Source organism: Mesoplodon densirostris, chromosome 13 (genome assembly GCF_025265405.1).
Source record: "Mesoplodon densirostris isolate mMesDen1 chromosome 13, mMesDen1 primary haplotype, whole genome shotgun sequence".
NCBI classification, from domain to species: Eukaryota; Metazoa; Chordata; class Mammalia; order Artiodactyla; family Ziphiidae; genus Mesoplodon; species Mesoplodon densirostris.
In genome coordinates this window covers 56556066-56574061 of record NC_082673.1, presented here as the reverse complement: position 1 = coordinate 56574061, position 17996 = coordinate 56556066, and the positions used below count along the sequence as shown (strand labels likewise).

General features: G+C 37.1%; 1 protein-coding gene and 1 pseudogene across 2 annotated transcripts in view; both read left to right on the top strand.

The window, feature by feature from the left end:
• STK3 (serine/threonine kinase 3) overlaps window positions 1–17996 on the top strand; it is a 310727-nt gene that overhangs the window by 89009 nt on the left and 203722 nt on the right. The gene's annotated exons all lie outside the window — the stretch shown is intronic.
• Window positions 47–4850, top strand: LOC132501064 (cell division cycle-associated protein 3-like; annotated as a pseudogene).

The following is a 17996-nucleotide window of genomic DNA, read 5'->3' as shown; positions in this document are numbered from 1 at the left end:
GTGTGCATGCCACTGCCTATTGGAAGATCACTCACAAGCATTTAACATGGGGGGGCAGAGGACAGGTATCTTCATTTTGTCTGGGAGTGGACAAAGGGATATGGGAGTGTTAATTCACAGAATTAAAATGTCTTAATGGGAATGTCTTGGATGACAACTTCTCTTGTAAAGCTTGATATAGCAGGGTGCAGCCTTTCTTTGTGGTCTGATGTCTCGGTGTCCCTGTCGGGGTGCTGTGCCAGATCCTAGAGACACTGGCCAGGAGCATGCGCCAGCCATACTCCTGCCCTGACCTGATGGGGGGCTTCAGCACTTCGCCCTCTGACATCATATGGCCAGAAATTGCGACTTAGGGGTGAAGCCCAGGATCCCCTTTTCCTCCCACTTTACGTAGTTAAATTTTGGCTTGAATGACATGTTCTGTGCTCATGAAGTCTACTTTCTTACTTTTCATTTTATCTTTTTACCCCCTATGGTAATTTCCTAGGGCTGTCATAACAAATTACTGCAAATTTGGTGGCTTAAAACAATAGAAATTTATTCTCTTACAATTCTGGAGGCCAGAAATTTGAAATGAAGGTGTTGACAAGGCAGCACTCCTTCCAGAGGCTCTAAAGGAGACTCCATTTTTTGCCTCTTCCAGCTTTTGGTGGCTGGTGGCTGCCAGAAATCCTTGGCATTCCTTGGATTGTAGCTGCATCACTTCAGTCTCTGTCTGCATCTTCACATTAACCTTCTCCTCTATGTGTCTGTGTATTTTCCTCTTCTGTCTGTCTCAAATTTCCCTCTTCCTTTCTCTCAAAAGGACACTCGTCATTGGATTTAGGGCCCACTCCAATAATCCAGGATGATCTCTTCCTGCAAAGATTTTTTTTTATTTCAAATGAGGTCCCATTCAAAGGTTCTGGGAATTAGGATGTAGACATACCTTTTGGGGGCCGCTTTTCAACCCACTATATCCTCTATAATCATTCTCTTTTTTCGAATTGTATATCGTTTAAGATGAGTAATGACTAATTTTAGGATGTATCTCCTTGTCTTTCTTTTCCCAATTTTTTTTTATTGTGGTAAAATACACATAACATAAAATATACCATTTTAATCTTTTTTGGTTTTTTTTTTGCAGTACGCGGGCCTCTCACTGTTGTGGCCTCTCCCGTTGCAGAGCACAGGCTCCGGACGCACGGGCCCAGCGGCCATGGCTCACGGGCCCAGCCGCTCCGTGGCATGTGGGATTCTCCCAGACTGGGGCACGAACCCGCGTCCCCTGCATTGGCAGGCGGACTCTCAACCACTGTGCCACCCAGGAAGCCCTAACCATTTTTAAGTATACAATTCAGTGGCATTAAGTACATTCACATCACACTGTCTACTACAGAAATTTTTATCATCCCAAACTAAAACTCTGTACACATTAAACAATAACTCTTTATTATCTCCTCCCTCCAGCACCTCATAATCACAGTTCTACTGTCTGTCTCTATGAATTTGACTATTCTAAGCATCTCAGATAAGTAGAATCAAACAATATTTGTTCTTTTATGTCTGGCTTCTTTCACTTAGTATAATGTTTTCAAGGTGCATTCATTGTTGTAGCCTATATCAGAATTCATTCTTTTTTTTAAGGTTGAATAATATTCCACTGTATGTATGTACCACATTTTGTTTAACCATTCATCTGTATGTGAATACTTGGGTTGCTTCCACCTTTTGATTGTTGTGACTAATGCTACTATGAGCATGGATGGACATTTATCTCTGTGAGAGTTTGCTTTCAATTCTGTGGGTATATACCTAGAGCTGGGAATGCTGGATCATGTGGTAATTTTATGTTTAAGTTTTTGAGGAACCTGCATACTATTTTTTGTAGCATTGTGCTATTTTACATTCCCACCAGCAATGCACAGGGATTCCAGTTTCTCCACATTCTTGCCAATACTTATTTTCTGTCTTTTTGATCATAGCCATCCTAATGGACGTGAAGTGTTATCTCACGGTTTTGATTTCCATTTCCCTAATAACTAGTGATGTTGAACATCTTTTCATGTACTTATTGTCCATTTGTATATCTTTCTTGGAGAAATGTCTATTCAGGTTATTTGCCCATTTTTAAATTGGGTTGTTTTTGTTGTTATTGAGGTTCTGGTCTCATTTTAATTGACTTTTCTCTAGTTTTGGTCTGCCTTTCAGCCAACATTTGCTGGCTGAAGTCTCCTAGCCCTTTGACTTTTTACTGCCTCTGCTTATTGTTCTTCCATCCATCCCGCGTCAGTTTTTGTACCCCAATTCTAATACTCAGTCTAAGTGCCTTTATAATTCTTCCTTTGTAAATCAACCCATTGGGAGGTCTTTGAGTTAAAATGGATTTCAGACTTGCTAGTCTGCAAGTAGAGGGTTGCTTATTTGTATTTAATTATTAAATTACTTTGCTTCGTGCAGTAGATGTGTGCTGGAAAATTTGTGTAAATATTTAATAGTTATAAATTGGCATTAAAATTTTTTTGGATATTATTTTTTAAAAATAATTTTTAATGATTCCTTCAGTGATGAGTATAACGCTCTTGAAACTTATCTGCCATGTAATTGTGTATATTTTTATGACGGGACATATCCATTTTAGCAATAATACAAAATTTAATCATTAATATTAAAATATTTTTGATTTAGTATTAACGTTAAAATAGGAGAAATGCATATTCTAATGTGGAGGCAAGAAGTCAACCTTTAGACCAGTTGGAGAATATATCTGCTGTTCTACATTGGTTATTTTGTGTTAGAGAAACTCAGTGTCACCTAAATATGGATGTTTGATTTTTGAAGACAAGTACCCTCGCATTTTCTTCTTATATTCTTTTACTTCTGTTCCCCTTTTCTTTATTTCCTTCTACACATATTTAGAGCACATTTATCATGTCCCAGTCAGACTTTGAGGATGTAGTGGTTAAGCAGAGCAAGTATGTTTCCTGTTCTCTTGGAACTTCCATTCCAGTGATAACTAGCATTCTAATGATAGAATTATTTAGCTTTCCGTGTGTGTGTGTGTGTGTGTGTGTGTGTGTGGGTGGGTGTAGAGGGTGTGCATATATATTCAGTTGTTTAGAATGTAAGACCATATACTGTAACAACTTTTATTCAATTATAGGTATGTATGTATATTACAAATTATAAAGGATCATACGCCTATATGATTTTTATTATTTTGGCATTACATACATTACTTGTTTTTCTCCTTTGAACTTATCCTCATCTTCCCTTTTTCCCCTCTCCCCACTGCTGCCTTTACTTCCTTTTACTGTTCCCTGTTGCCTAACAGTGTGTGTACATGAATGCTCACACAATCCCTTTCATACTTTTACTTTTCTTTCTTTTCATATTGCCTCTCTTCCTCCCTATCTGTTCCCTATATTTTTCTGCCTGATTATTTTAAGTGATACCTTGATTCTACTAACTATACTTTCAGATCAGAAATAGCCAAGGATCCACAGGAGTGGGCAAATTGGATCATTGGAGAATTTCAGTATTACTTCCAGGACATGTGGTTTTTCACTCTATTTGAAAGTTAGAGTTGTTCTGCCCTGTGGTTCTAATACATATGGGAGTACAAGGCATTCCAGCCCCAAAATTGAGGATTAAGGTTTATTACAGTGACAGTTTCAACATATTTCTGTCTAGTCAGAGTTATTATTCTTAAAGAGATGAATAAGCAAGGAAAACAGAATAAACAGATCTCAGCTTCTCTTGGTTGAGTCTGCTGAGGTCACCCCGTGGGTTTCACAGGGAAGGCAAATTCCCACTGTTAATTTATATTCAAACCTTGCCGTTGGTATTGCCAAGTCCTCTGTAAACATGATTAGTTTGGTAACTGCTGAGGAAGCAATCATCATTTTCTCACTGACATACTAATTATGTGAATATGAATTGTAGTGTTGGAGACATATTTCCATTAAGTATTGCTTAGATAAAGAAGTGTACTAGGAGGATTGAGCTGCTTTGTACCCAAAGGTGGAAATGGGGCTCGGCATCCCCTCCTTGCCTGGGCTGGGCCCTGCCCCATCCTATTTCTCCTGCTTGAGGTGGGCTCAGCCAAGAGCGTCCCAGTCATTCCAGTGCAGCCCGCTGCACAATAAGCTTCTAGCTCGAGTTTCAGACCCACGTTCACCCAGTGCTGGTGTCCTGTGCACTCCCATCCAGGTAGTGAGCTCTCCACAGCCAAACCTGCCAACGGCAGAGTGGCTGGAGGGTCCTAAGCAGGCCCAGGACTCAGATCCCCGTTCTCCTACCCTTGGCGTTGCACGGACACCTATGAAGACCAGCAGAAAGCCCCCAAGCCCACTGGTGAAACAGCTGAGTGACGTATTTGAGACTGAAGACCCCAGATTAAGTCTTCAGAACCTATTATGCCCCTAGAGACACCTTCATCTTCTCAACTGGACTTGCCTCTGGGCACACAGTTTCCCCTTGAGGATCAGACTGAGACTCCCTTCCAAGCAGGTGTTTTCCAAGGAGGAAACAGGACATCCCTCAGAGACCCCTATAGCCAGCCAGGGCTTGGACAAGCCCTTGAGAGACCCTGACACTCCTTGATCTTCAGGTTCTAAGAGCAGCAGACAGAAACCAAACAGCAAGGCGCTAGGGAGATCTTCTCTCACCATCCTGCAGGGTGAAAACTACCCTGGGACTCTGACACCATGACAGGGTAAGCGGCTTCTCCCCTGAGTGAAAATGTTAGGGAACTAAAGGGAGGGGCCGTTCTGGGAACTGCACGACTTCTGGAAACTGGAGGGTGAGCATGGGAGCAAGGCCAGGGCCATGGCAAGGAAAATTGGCACTTCCCTTTGGTAGAGAACTAGGCTGTGCATGGGCCCAGCACCAGACTCACCACCAGGGGCCTAGTGACGTTCTGTGTCCTCTCACCCCTTCTTTCCCTGGGAGACTGGAAAGGCTCATTTTCTTCAACTCCCCCTATACTACCAACTCTGGGACTGAGAGCTTCCTTAGCTTTCTTTGTGTCTTACGTGTTTCTGTATATTGTAGGAAGTGATTTAAAGAAAAAAAAGAGTTACGCTAGACTCCATCTATTTAAGATTTTAATGCGGGATACTGACAAAGGCAGTATTTCTCTGTATATGTGTGGAAACATTCACAGGAGACAATTTAAATTGATTTATTAATGATTGAAGATGATTTACATTTCATACTTTAAAAAATTAATTAATTATATTATTACATTGAATTTTTTTTTATATGGCAGGTTCTTATTAGTCATCCATTTTATACACATCAGTGTATACATGTCAATCCCAATTGCCCAATTCATGTCACCCCCCCACCCCCCCACTGCTTTCCCCACTTGGTGTGCATACGTTTGTTCTCTACATCTGTGTCTCAATTTCTGCCCTGCAAACTGGTTCATCTGTACCGTTTTTCTAGGTTCCACGTATATGTGTTAATATACGATATTTGTTTTTCTCTTTCTGACTTACTTCACTCTGTATGACAGTCTCTAGATTCATCCACGTCTCTACAAATGACCCAATTTCGTTCCTTTTTGTGGCTGAGTAATATTCCATTGTATATGTGTACCACATCTTCTTTATCCATTCATCTATCAATGGGCATTTAGGTTGCTTCCATGACCTGGCTGTTGTAAATAGTGCTGCAGTGAACATTGGGGTGCATGTGTCTTTTTGAATTATGGTTTTCTCTGGGTATATGCTCAGTAGTGGAATTACTGGGTCATATGGTACTTCTATTTCTAGTTTTTTTAGAGAACCTCCATACTATTCTCCATCATGGCGGTATCAATTTACATTCCCACCAACAGTGCAAGAGGGTTCCCTTTTCTCCACACCCTCTCCAACATTCGTGTTTGTAGATTTTCTGATGATGCCCATTCTAACTGGTGTGAGGTGATACCTCATTGTGGTTTTGATTTGCATTTCTCTAATAATTAGTAATGTTGAGCAGCTTTTCATGTGCTTCTTGGCCATCTGTATGTCTTCTTTGGAGAAATGTCTATTTAGGTCTTCTGCCCATTTTTGGATTGGGTTGTTTGTTTTTTCAGTATTGAGCTGCATGAGCTGTTTATATATTTTGGAGATTAATCCTTTGTCCGTTGATTCGTTTGCAAATATTTTCTCCCATTCTGAAGGTTGTCTTTTCGTCTTCTTTATGGTTTCCTTTGCTGTGCAAAAGGTTTGAAGTTTCATTAGGTCCCATTTGTTTATTTTTGTTTTTATTTCCATTACTCTAGGAGGTGGATCAAAAAAGATCTTGCTGTGATTTATGTCAAAGAGTTTTCTTCCTATGTTTTCCTCTAAGAGTTTTATACTGTTTGGCCTTACATTTAGGTCTCTAATCCATTTTGAGTTTATTTTTGTGTATGGTGTTAGGGAGTGTTCTAATTTCATTCTTTTACATGTAGCTGTCCAGTTTTCCCAGCACTACTTATTGAAGAGACTGTCTTTGCTCCATCATATATCCTTGCCTCCTTTGTCATAGATTAGGTATCCATAGGTGGGTGGCTTTATCTCTGGGCTTCCTATCTTGTTCCATTGATCTATATTTCTGTTTTTGTCCCAGTACCATATTATCTTGATTACTGTAGCTTTGTAGTATAGTCTGAAGTCAGGGAGTCTGATTCCTCCAGCTCCGTTATTTTCCCTCAAGACAGCTTTGGCTATTCGGGGTCTTTTGTGTCTCCATACAGATTTTAAGATTTTTTTTGCGGTACGCGGGCCTCTCATTGTTGTGGCCTCTCCCGTTGCGGAGCACAGGCTCTGGACGCACAGGCTCAGCAGCCATGGCTCACCGGCCTAGCCACTCCGTGGCATGTGGGATCGTCCCGGACCAGGGCACAAACCCTGTTGCCTGCACTGGCAGGCAGACTCTCAACCACTGCACCACCAGGGAAGCCCCAAATTTTAAGATTTTTTGTTCTAGTTCTGTAAAAAAGGCCATTGGTAATTTGATAGGGATTGCATTGAATCAGTAGATTGCTTTGGGTAGTATAGTCATTTTCACAATATTGATTCTTCCAATCCAAAAGCATGGGATAACTCTCCATCTGTTGGTATCATGTTTAATTTCTTTCATCAGTGTCTTATACTTTTCTGCATACAGGTCTTTTGTCTCCCTAGGTAGGTTTATTCCTAGGTATTTTATTCTTTTTGTTACAGTGGTAAATGGGAGTGTTTCTTTAATTTCTCTTTTGGATTTTTCATCATTAGTGTATTGGAATGCAGGAGATTTCTGTGCATTAATTTTGTATCCTGCAACTTTACCAAATTTATTAATTGGCTTTAGTAGTTTTCTGGTAGCATCTTTAGGGTTCTCTATGTATAGTATCATGTCATCTGCAAACAGTGACAGTTTTACTTCTTCTTTTTCCAATTTATATTCCTTTTATTTCTTTTTCTTCTCTGATTGCCATGGCTAGGACTTCCAAAACTATGTTGTATAATAGTGGTGAGAGTGGACATCCTTGTCTTGTTCCTGATCTTGGAGGAAATGCTTTCAGTTTTTCACCATTGAGAATGATGTTTGCTGTGGGTTTGTCATATGTGGCCTTTATTATGTTGAGGTAGCTTCCCTCTGTGCCCACTTTCTGGAGAGTTTTTATCATAGACGTGTATTGAATTTTATCAAAAGCTTTTTCTGCATCTATTGAGATGATCTATGTTTTTTATTCGTCAATTTGTTAATGTGGTGTATCACATTGGTTGATTTGCGTATTTTGAAGAATCCTTGCATCCCTGGGATAGATCCTACTTGATCATGGTGTATGATCCTTTTAGTGTGTTGTTGGATTCTGTTTGCTAGTATTTTGGTGAGGATTTTTGCATCTATATTCATCAGTGATATTGGTCTATAATTTTCTTTTTTTGTAGTATCTTTGTCTGGTTTTGGTATCAGGGTAATGGTGGTCTCATAGAATGAGTTTGGGAGTGTTCTTTCCTCTGCAATTTTTTGGAAGAGTTTGAGAAGGATGGGTGTTATCTCTTCTCTAAATGTTTGATAGAATTCACCTGTGAAATCATCTGGTCCTGGGCTTTTGTCTGTTGGAAGATTTTTAATCACAGTTTCAATTTCATTCCTTGTGATTGGTCTGTTCATATTTTCTATTTCTTCCTGGTTCAGTCTTGGAAGGTGATACCTTTCTAAGAATTTGTCCATTTCTTCCAGGTTGTCCATTTTATTGGCATAGAGTTGCTTGTAGTAATCTCTTAGGATGCTTTGTATTCCTGCGGTGTCTGGTGTAACTTCTCCTTTTTCATTTCTCATTTTATTGATTTGAGTCCTCTCCCTCTTTTTCTTTATGAGTGTGGCTAACGGTTTGTCAGTTTTGTTTATCATCTCAGAGAACCAGCTTTTGGCTTTATTGATCCTTGCTATTGTTTTCTTTCTTTCTATTTCATTTATTTCTACTCTGATCTTTATGATTTCTTTCCTTCTGCTAACTTTGAGTTTTGTTTGTTCTCCTTTCTCTAGTTCCTTTAGGTGTAGGGTTAGATTGTTTATTTGAGATTTTTCTTGTTTCTTGAGGTAGACTTGTATTGTATAGCTATAAACTTGCCTTTTAGAACTGCTTTTGCTGCATCCCATAGGTTTTGGATCGTCATGTTTTCATTGTCATTTGTCTCTAGGTATTTTTTCATTTCCTCTTTGATTTCTTAAGTAATCTCTTGATTATTTAGTAACATATTGTTTAGCCTCCATGTGTCTGTGCTTTTTATGTTTTTTCCCGTAATTGATTTCTAATCTCACTGCATTGTGGTCAGAAAAGATGCTTGATATGATTTCAATTTTCTTAAATTTTCTGAGGCTTGATTTGTGACCTAAGACGTGATCTATCCTGGAGAATGTTCTGTGTGCGCTTGAGAAGAAAGTGTAATCTGCTGGTTTTGGGTGGAATGTCCTATAAATATCAATTAAGTCCATCTTGTTTAAAGTGTCATTTAAAGCTTGTGTTTCCTTATTTAGGTTCATTTTGGAGGATCTGTCCATTGGTGAAAGTGGGGTGTTAAAGTCCCCTACTATGATTGTGTTACTGTCAATTTCCCCTTTTATGGCTGTTAGCATTTGCCTTATGTATTGAGGTGCTTCTATGTTGGGTGCATATATATTTATAATTGTTATATCTTCTTCTTGGATTGATCCCTTGATCATTATGTAGTATCCTTCCTTGTCTCTTGTAACATTCTTTATTTTAAAGTCTATTTTTTCTGATATGAGTATTGCTACTCCAGCTTTCTTTTGATTTCCATTGGCATGGAATATCTTTTTCCGTCCCCTCACTTTCAGTCTGTATGTGTCCCTAGGTCTGAAGTGGGTCTCTTGTAGACAGCATATATATGTGTCTTGTTTTTGTATCCATTCAGCGAACCTGTGTCTTTTGGTTGGAGCATTTAATCCATTCACGTTTCAGGTAATATCGACATGTATGTTCCTATTACTATTTTCTTAGTTGTTTTGGGTTTGTTTTTGTAGGTCCTTTTCTTCTCTTGGGTTTCCCACTTAGAGAACTTCCTTTAGCATTTATTGTAGAGCTGGTTTGGTGGTGCTGAATTCTCTTAGCTTTTGCTTATCTATAAAGCTTTTGATTTCTCCATCAAATCTGAATGAGATCCTTGCTGGGTAGAGTAATCTTGGTTGTAGCTTCTTCCCTTTCATCACTTTAAGTATATCATGCTACTCCCTTCTGGCTTGTAGAGTTTCTGCTGAGAAATCAGCTGTTAACGTTATGGGAGTTCCCTTCTGTGGTATTTGTCATTTTTCCCTTGCTGCTTTCAGTAATTTTTCTTTGTCTTTATTTTTTGGCAGTTTGGTTACTGTGTGTCTCGACATGTTTCTCCTTGGGTTTATACTGTATGGGACTCTCTGCACTTTATGGCCTTGGGTGGCTATTTCCTTTCCCATGTTAGGGAAGTTTTCAACTATAATCTCTTCAAATATTTTCTCTGGTCCTTTCTCTCTCTCTTCTCCTTCTGGGACCCCTATAATGCGAATGTTGTTGCGTTTAACGTTGTCCCAGAGGTCTCTTAGGCTGTCTTCATTTCTTTTCATTCTTTTTTCTTTATTCTGTTCCTCGGCAGTGAATTCCACCATTCTGTCTTCCAGGTCACTTATCCATTCTTCTGCTTCAGTTATTCTGCTGTTGGTTCCTTCTAGTGTAGTTTTCATTTCAGTTATTGTATTGTTCTTCTCTGTTTGTTTGTTCTTTAATTCTTCTAGATCTTTGTTAAACATTTCTTGCACCTTCTCGATCTTTCCCGCCATTCGTTTTCCGAGGTCCTGGATCATCTTCATTATCATTTTTCTTAATTCTTTTTCTGGAAGGTTGCCTATCTCCATTTCATTTAGTTGTTTTTCTGGGGTTTTATCTTGTTCCTTCACCTGGTACATAGCCCTCTGCCTTTTCATCTTGTCTGACTTTCTGTGAATGTGGTTCTTGTTCCACAGGCTGCAGGATTGTAGTTCTTCTTGCTTGCGCTCCATTTCATACTTTTTTGACTGTGATCCATAGTATGAAATATATTTCACATTGTGACCTATTATGCACATGTGTGCATGCATGTGAGTGCACACAGTTGAAACAAAATATACATAAAACAATACTTATCTATGCATGTTCATAATGGGTCACTTGTGAAATATATTTCATACTATGAATCACTGTTTGTGATCCACTCTGATTTCTGTTCTATCACAGTCTTCTCTTCTTCTACTGTATTTCATCTTTTCATTAAAAAAAAAAAATAAGTGGTCCAAATCCATTCAGTTGATTTTGTGACCAAGTATTGGTTTGTAACTTGCATCTGAAGAGGAAGAATCACTGTATCTTTGGAAATCTGATTTCTTCCAGTGCCATAATGCTTTCCTTGTTGCCACATGATAGTGGTGTGACCTGGCATTTGAGACTTGTGAGTCCTGAATGAATTCTGTTATCTGTCAGTTAGTTATAGTGAACTCTCAATTAATTGTCCAGTTCACTGAATTGTTGTGAAGATCATATAAGACAATGTAAGTGAGCAGTACATGTAAAATAGTAAATACTTCAGAAATATTAGGTAGCATTATTTAGTTTTCAAGTCTCAAATTGAGATATTAAAATAGTTCAAGTTCTTGCAGAGAGTAGCTTTTTTTTTTTTACCTTTTTATTTTATATTGGAGTATAGCTGATTAACAGTGTTGTGATAGTTTCAGGTGCACAGCAAAGCGGCTCAGCCATAGATATACATGTATCCATTCTTCCCCAGACTCCCCTCCCATCCAGGCTGCCACATAACATTGAGCAGTTCCCTGTGTTATACAGTAGGTCCTTGTTGGTTATCCCTTTTAAATATAGCAGTACATGTCAATCCACTTAGGGAGCTTTTGGCTATGGAAAGGATCAGGCAGTTGCTTCATCATCACCTTATTTTGTTTTGGGTTATCGAGTAGTTTTGGCGGTATTGGGACCTTATGCAGTACCCAAGGGAGCTTATTGCCAGCTGCGGGAGGTTGCTGAAAGCTTTAAAGCCCTTACTTATGGCTGCTGAGATGACTTCTGCAGCCTCTACTGGAAACAGTATGGAAATAATGAGCCCATGAGGACACAGAGACATGTAGACTCTCTTTTCTAACCTCAGGTCAGACTGTGATATACAGATGTTTTCTACTTCATTTTCACTGTATACTTGCTCAGTAATGGAAACTGTGATTCACAAGAGAGTAGAATGAGTTTTTTCTGGAGCAGAGAATTCAGAGTCATTGGACCCCCAAAATTTCATTTAAATATTGGTTTGTGTGCAGATGTGCATTTTGTTGGTGAGAGAGTTCACAGTTTTCATCAATGAAAATAAGAGTTTCTTGACCCCCAAAGATTGAGAACTATGGCTCTCAGTAATAATATTGGTGACCCTTAAGAGAGTTTCTTATTATTTTGTATATTTAGGATATGGTTTTGTTTAGTATTTACTTTATTACAGCATGTCACTGTTCTGTGTTTTAATCTGGAACCAGTAACTGTATATGCATATGGCATCTGTGATTTCCCCCAAGCCCCTAATACTCTTTTACTTCTGGAAAGGTTAGTTTTAGATATGTCTATTTACCGTCTGAATTTCCTCATTCCACTGATTTAAAAAAATCATTTTTTCTCTGAATTCTCACCTTTTCTCTGTCTTTCTTATGGCTTTTATTTTTTTTAACTTACTATGTATTATAGTAATGATTATGTTGTCTTATTTCCTCTATTAGATCTCAGTTTTAAATGCAAGTGTGTTTCATTTTTGTGTGTCTAATTGAACCTAGTGGAGTGACTTACCTAAGAGCATCCAATAAATGTTTTTGTTGACTATGTGCTCAATTACCTTTCTTATCTCAGAGACACTTTGTGGTGGTAATATTGAAATCTAGCAAGCTCAGATTCTTCTTTCATACAATAATAATGTTGTACTTGTAGGTTAGAATAAGAGTGAAATAAACTGAAAAATGAAAGTAAATGCTAATTAAATACAACTTGAAAGCCCTATCCTTGCTCATGGCTTGACTTTCAAACTTTTACTAAGTGCAGTTTATTTATTTAAAAATTCAATTTTATTTATTTTTATTTATTTATTTTTTATATAGCAGGTTCTTATTAGTTATCTATTTCATATATATTAGTATATATATGTCAGTCCCAATCTCCCAATTCATCATACCACCACCCCACTTTACCCCCTTGGTGTCCATACATTTGTTCTCTACATCTGTGTCTCTATAAAATATCAGTTTTAAATTGATTTAATTCATATATATATATATTATTTTATTTATTATTTTTTGGGGGTACTTTAGATCCTGGAGATCAGAAAGACTTAATATTGGCCTCTGGACAATAGCCTTGGTTTGCTAACGGGGATATAATCATTAACCCTGTTGAGGGTCTTAAAAGCAATTGTATAGACTTACTATATTGATCGTAGAAAGTTTTGTTGTGTTTTGTTTTTAAACCAGTCATAGAAACTGTTTAGGCTAACATTTATTTTAGAAGATATAAATATCTAGGTGTGTTTGTGTTAGGAGGTTGGGAGGTATCTGAGGGCAGGTGTTGACTCTGTAATTTCAAGTGTACAACGCTTAATTCATGATGTTTTTGGAGGAAATGCTGTCTGTAGCAAACTTGACTTTTGAAATCATGGCTGATCAGACATATTTTTAAAAAAATGAAGATAGTCAGACACTTGTAAGTCAGACACATCTGACTTAAACAAAAACTATGTATTTTAGTTAAATTCTTGCAGAGTAGAATTTTCAGCTGTTCTAGAGGACTATATTAATTACAGATTATTTGTTTATCTTAACTTGGTTTTCAGTATAACTTTTACATAAATAGAATCATCTTCATTACATCTGGGATCATTTAAATAGCATAATTACATGTAGTTGTGCTATGTAATGAAAGGTAAGGGGTAAATGATCAGAGGTGACTTTATAAGCATTGCAGTAAGTGACTTATAAACTGAAGGTCACCATTTTAATTGGAAGGTTTGTGGATCTCTTAAATTCTGTAATCAAATGAGTGATATCAAAGGAAGAAGTAATTTAACATAACAATTGTGGCTTACACTGAACATATGTTCCTGTTAATAAGTTGCATTATAGTCTTTAAGGACTTGTATGTAGTTAGTACATTTTGGTTCATTTGATACCCACAGTTTTTCTTAATTTTTATTAGTGAGTTGTTACAGTGGTTAACAAGAAATACACAGATTTAAGTTGCAATAGTTTTCCCAGGGTTATATGATCTAACTTCACAAGCTTCTTGGACATATGTAGATGCTTTTCTATTTTGCTTTAGTTATGACATACAATTGATATAGGCAAGCATGAAAGCTTGGGCAAATTTTCATTGCTTTTTCTGGATCTTGCTCAGGTTCTGTGGTATTTATGTAAAGCACAATTTTGTTACTTGGGAATGCATGTTGAAATTATCATGTGCACTATTTTGCTGTAGGCCTGTTGGCACTGCCACAAAGGTAATACACTGCAGTAGGCCATTTCCTTGTCGGCTGCATTTACAATTTAATAGAAATATTACATGACTTTTTAAACAAGTGTTTTGGCAGGGAGGAAATGGCAGATTCCTTACAAACAAGCATAGCTTCCTTTCCTTAACCACACTCCAGCTACTCAAGAAATTGTACTTGGTTTCAAGTTTGGGGGTTTGAGGGTAGAATGGGAAGTCAGGTTGAAACAGGAATGACATTGATATTTATTGATACTATAAAATAGTTATGTATTTTTAACTGCTGGATTTTATTACTATATAGTTTCAGTGAGTGACAACCAATATATTTCTGAATTAGGGCTGAGGTTATTTTTATGCAGTTCACCTGGCTGGGACTATCTGGTTTTGTTTGATTGGTTGAAAAGGTCAGGATTACCAGATAGGCTCTAAGATGTTATTTTACTTTTTGTAAGTTTTTTTTAATAGTTTTGGCTTTGCTGTATATATTGGTCTTCATGACATTTGCCTAAGCACTGCTTCTTTAATATCAACGATGATTTTATCTTGAAGATGAATCACTTTGGAGGGTAGAGAATATGGAAAGAAAATTTGGTAGACTTGTTAGTACTGACATACAACATAATGGATTCCTAGCACATCTTTTGGTCAGTTTGTTTTAGTTCTCCATTGTGTGTTTCGAATTTGAAAGGTCACGTTTACACTTTTTTTTTTTCTTGGGTGTTATTCCATCCTATCCCATTCTTATTTTATTTAGTTCTTTGAATCTTAAGTCATTTGTAGTTTTGGATAAAATGCTGACCTCTTTAATTCTAAAGTATTTTATACTTTTGGGAACTCTACAGAAAAAAAAATGCACTTTACTTTCAGCCTTGACTTTGGCCACATTTTACTTTCTAGTGTAGATCCACGCTTTTTCTTCTGTACAGAAAGAGAACAGTTTATAGTTAGGTCTTTCCCCTTTTCTTTTCTTATTGCTTCTGACTTCTTAGCCAGCTTACCTGGCAGCTGTAGTAAGTTATGCTGCTGTGGTGTGGTAGAGACTGGCATTGGGTGTGTTCTTATAGCCATCACAGCATTGGCTTTTGTTATTTTCCATGTTTCAGTTTGTTGGTAATGGACATATGGACGTCATATGTTCCACAGAGTACTGTGCGAAGCCAATTTGAACTGTTTCCATTTGCCTCCAGTCCAATCATGATATTTATTTTTCCATGGCACTTACCCAGATTATCCATACCTCCTGCTTAGCTTGTGTCACTGCCACCATGGACTGTATTTCTTCTGATTGCCTCCAGTTTTTCACAGTATCTAATTGCCTATTCTGCCTTAGCTTTCTTTGCACAGCATTGATTGATGTTTATAAAATATCCCAAGATCTTTTAGATAACAGATACTCAGGTGCAGAGAAGTATGATATTCAGCTTGTTTTTTGTTTATATATAAGGATAGTTTTATATCCAGCCTCATAGAGTGGAATTGAATATTCTAGTGGAAAACTTAGAAGAGTAACTGTGTGGTTTTAGCCAATATTGCTTACTTTTTGGTATCAACAATAACAGCAATGTGATCTCCCAGAGAACCTTTGATATAACAAATCAGGTCATAATTTTATTGCTGAATTTTGAAGAGAAGATCCTGGATGCTTCTTTCTAGGCTTGAGAAAATATGTCTACATTATTGTTTACCATAGCTGTTCTTCACCTCTTAGCCCTCTGTAAAGTCATTTTAGATACTGATTTTCAGAATATGAATGAATGAGTTGCAGTCGTTTCATGACATTAGGTGAGTCAACTATTACTGTGACCTAGAAGCTTTGGCTTTACAAAGGAATGCATTTATTCATTCATTTAGCAGATATTTACTGAGCACCTACTATGTGCTAGGGACTCTTCTAGGTGCTGAGGATGCAGCAGCAAAAAAAAAAAAGATGAAAAATTCTCTTTATTGCGTTTGTATTCTAATGAGGGAGAGAGATAATAAAGAAGAGAAGTAAATATAACATCTAGTATGTTAGTAATAAGTCCTGCAGTAGAAAAAATAAAGCAGGGAAGTGAGATAGGAAATTTCAGTGATGGAGTGGAGTGGTTGATGTACAGTACTGGATTGCTAGTGAAGGCCTCACTGAGGAGATGACACTTGAATAAAAACTTAAAGAAAATGAAGATATCTGTGTACGGAATATACCAGGTAGAGGCAACTAACTCTACCTGCTGCAAGTTCAGTGGTCCTGAAGTGGGAGTGTGCCTGGTAACTCCACGTGTGGATCATAGAGACTTGAAGGTTATAGTAAATACTTAGGCTTTTATTCTGAATAGGTGAGAAGTCACTGAGGATTTCTGAGTAGAGGAGTGACATGAGAATGAGTAGCCTGGAGAGTTACAAGGGTGGAATCACATAAACTAGTTTAGGAGACTTGTATGAACCATGCAAGAGATGATTGGATGAGGATGGTAAAAGCAGTGAAGATAGTGAGAAGTAGTTGGTTTCTGGTATATTTTTAAAAGTAGATTAACAGGGTTTGTTGATGGATCAGGTGCATGAGAACACTGAAAATGCTTTAAAGCCATTCTGTACAACTTTGGGAGATGGTCTTTTTTCCACTCTGTCAAAATATAAGGCAGAAATTTGAATGGAATGTAGAGTTTATTCTTCCAGGAAGCCTAACTACAAATGTAATGCATGTTTATCCGAAGGAAGGAGGAAAGAAAGAAAGAAAAATATAAACAAGAAAATAAAAATCACTTGCACTTGTTCTGCCTGGAGATTCACAGTTAGCATTTGGTATATGGTATTCCTGTTTGCTTTGCATATATACCATGACCATGAGAACGTGCTGTTTTTTAACCAGAATTGGAATCATGAGATTGTGTTGTTTTGTAATTTTCATTTTTCATTTAGCACTGTATCTTGGGAGCTTCCCCATATTCTTAAGTGTTTTGAGCCCTAAAATGTTTTGAAAATTGCTTAAATGAAATAATTTTATATATTCTACTTCTATGATAGAGCTTTAAAATGAGTAGTGTCCTTTTTTAAGACAAAAGGGAACAACTTAAAGAAGCCATTGCTTATGGGGTAAGGGGAAAAAGGGTTATTATGGGATTATGTGAAATCATGTGTGTGAAGCTTGTGAAAGCATTATAGAATTTGAAGAATCTTTCATTCAATAAAAAAAAATTTTACAAAAAGGAGTCATTTCTAGTCAACAATCCTAAAGTGTGTAAAAATGTCTTGGTTTTAATATTTAATACTAATAAATTATTATCCACTAATTATTATAAATTATACTTTTAAAGACTAAATATTCTGACAACTTTTAAATTAAGGTATAACATCAATTCTGTATGGATTTCATTTTTATTTCTATATGAAATTTTTTAAACACTCTTTTAGAGGAAATTATTTTTGAGCCTTAAGAAACTGATATTTACATTGCAACTTATACATCCTATCTTTAACTTTGTATCAAGTAAGTAGTCTTAACCAGCTGAATGATTGCATCAAGCCTAAATAATTAACCATATCAGAAAACATGCAATTAATAATGAGCAGATTGTTAGATACTTCCTTCTAGCAGTACAGTCATTTAAAAAGGAAAACATTCTAAACGTTTTTTCATTTAAAATGTATTTTACCTGCCAAAAAATACAAATGTGGTTTTCTTAACCTTGAACACTGGTATATGCATGTGCAGTAGGGAAGCATTCCTCTTTTGCCAGCTAATTAGCTTTTGACATAAATGTAGTTGTTCTCCAACTACCTGAGTCCTTCTAGTATCCCTTGTGCTGATGGTATTCTGCATTTATAAAATATATTTTGCAAAATTTCAAGAAGAAAACTTCTGAGAAGGAAAAAATGATGAAGGACAGAATAACAGTACCCATATTTGGGGGTTTGGAGGAGGGAGGTAAAAGAGAAGCTAGAGAGTAAGAGAAGAATTAGGAGAACATGGTGTTTCAGGCAAGGGAGAGAAGAGTTTTAAGAAGGAGGTGACTGATGACTT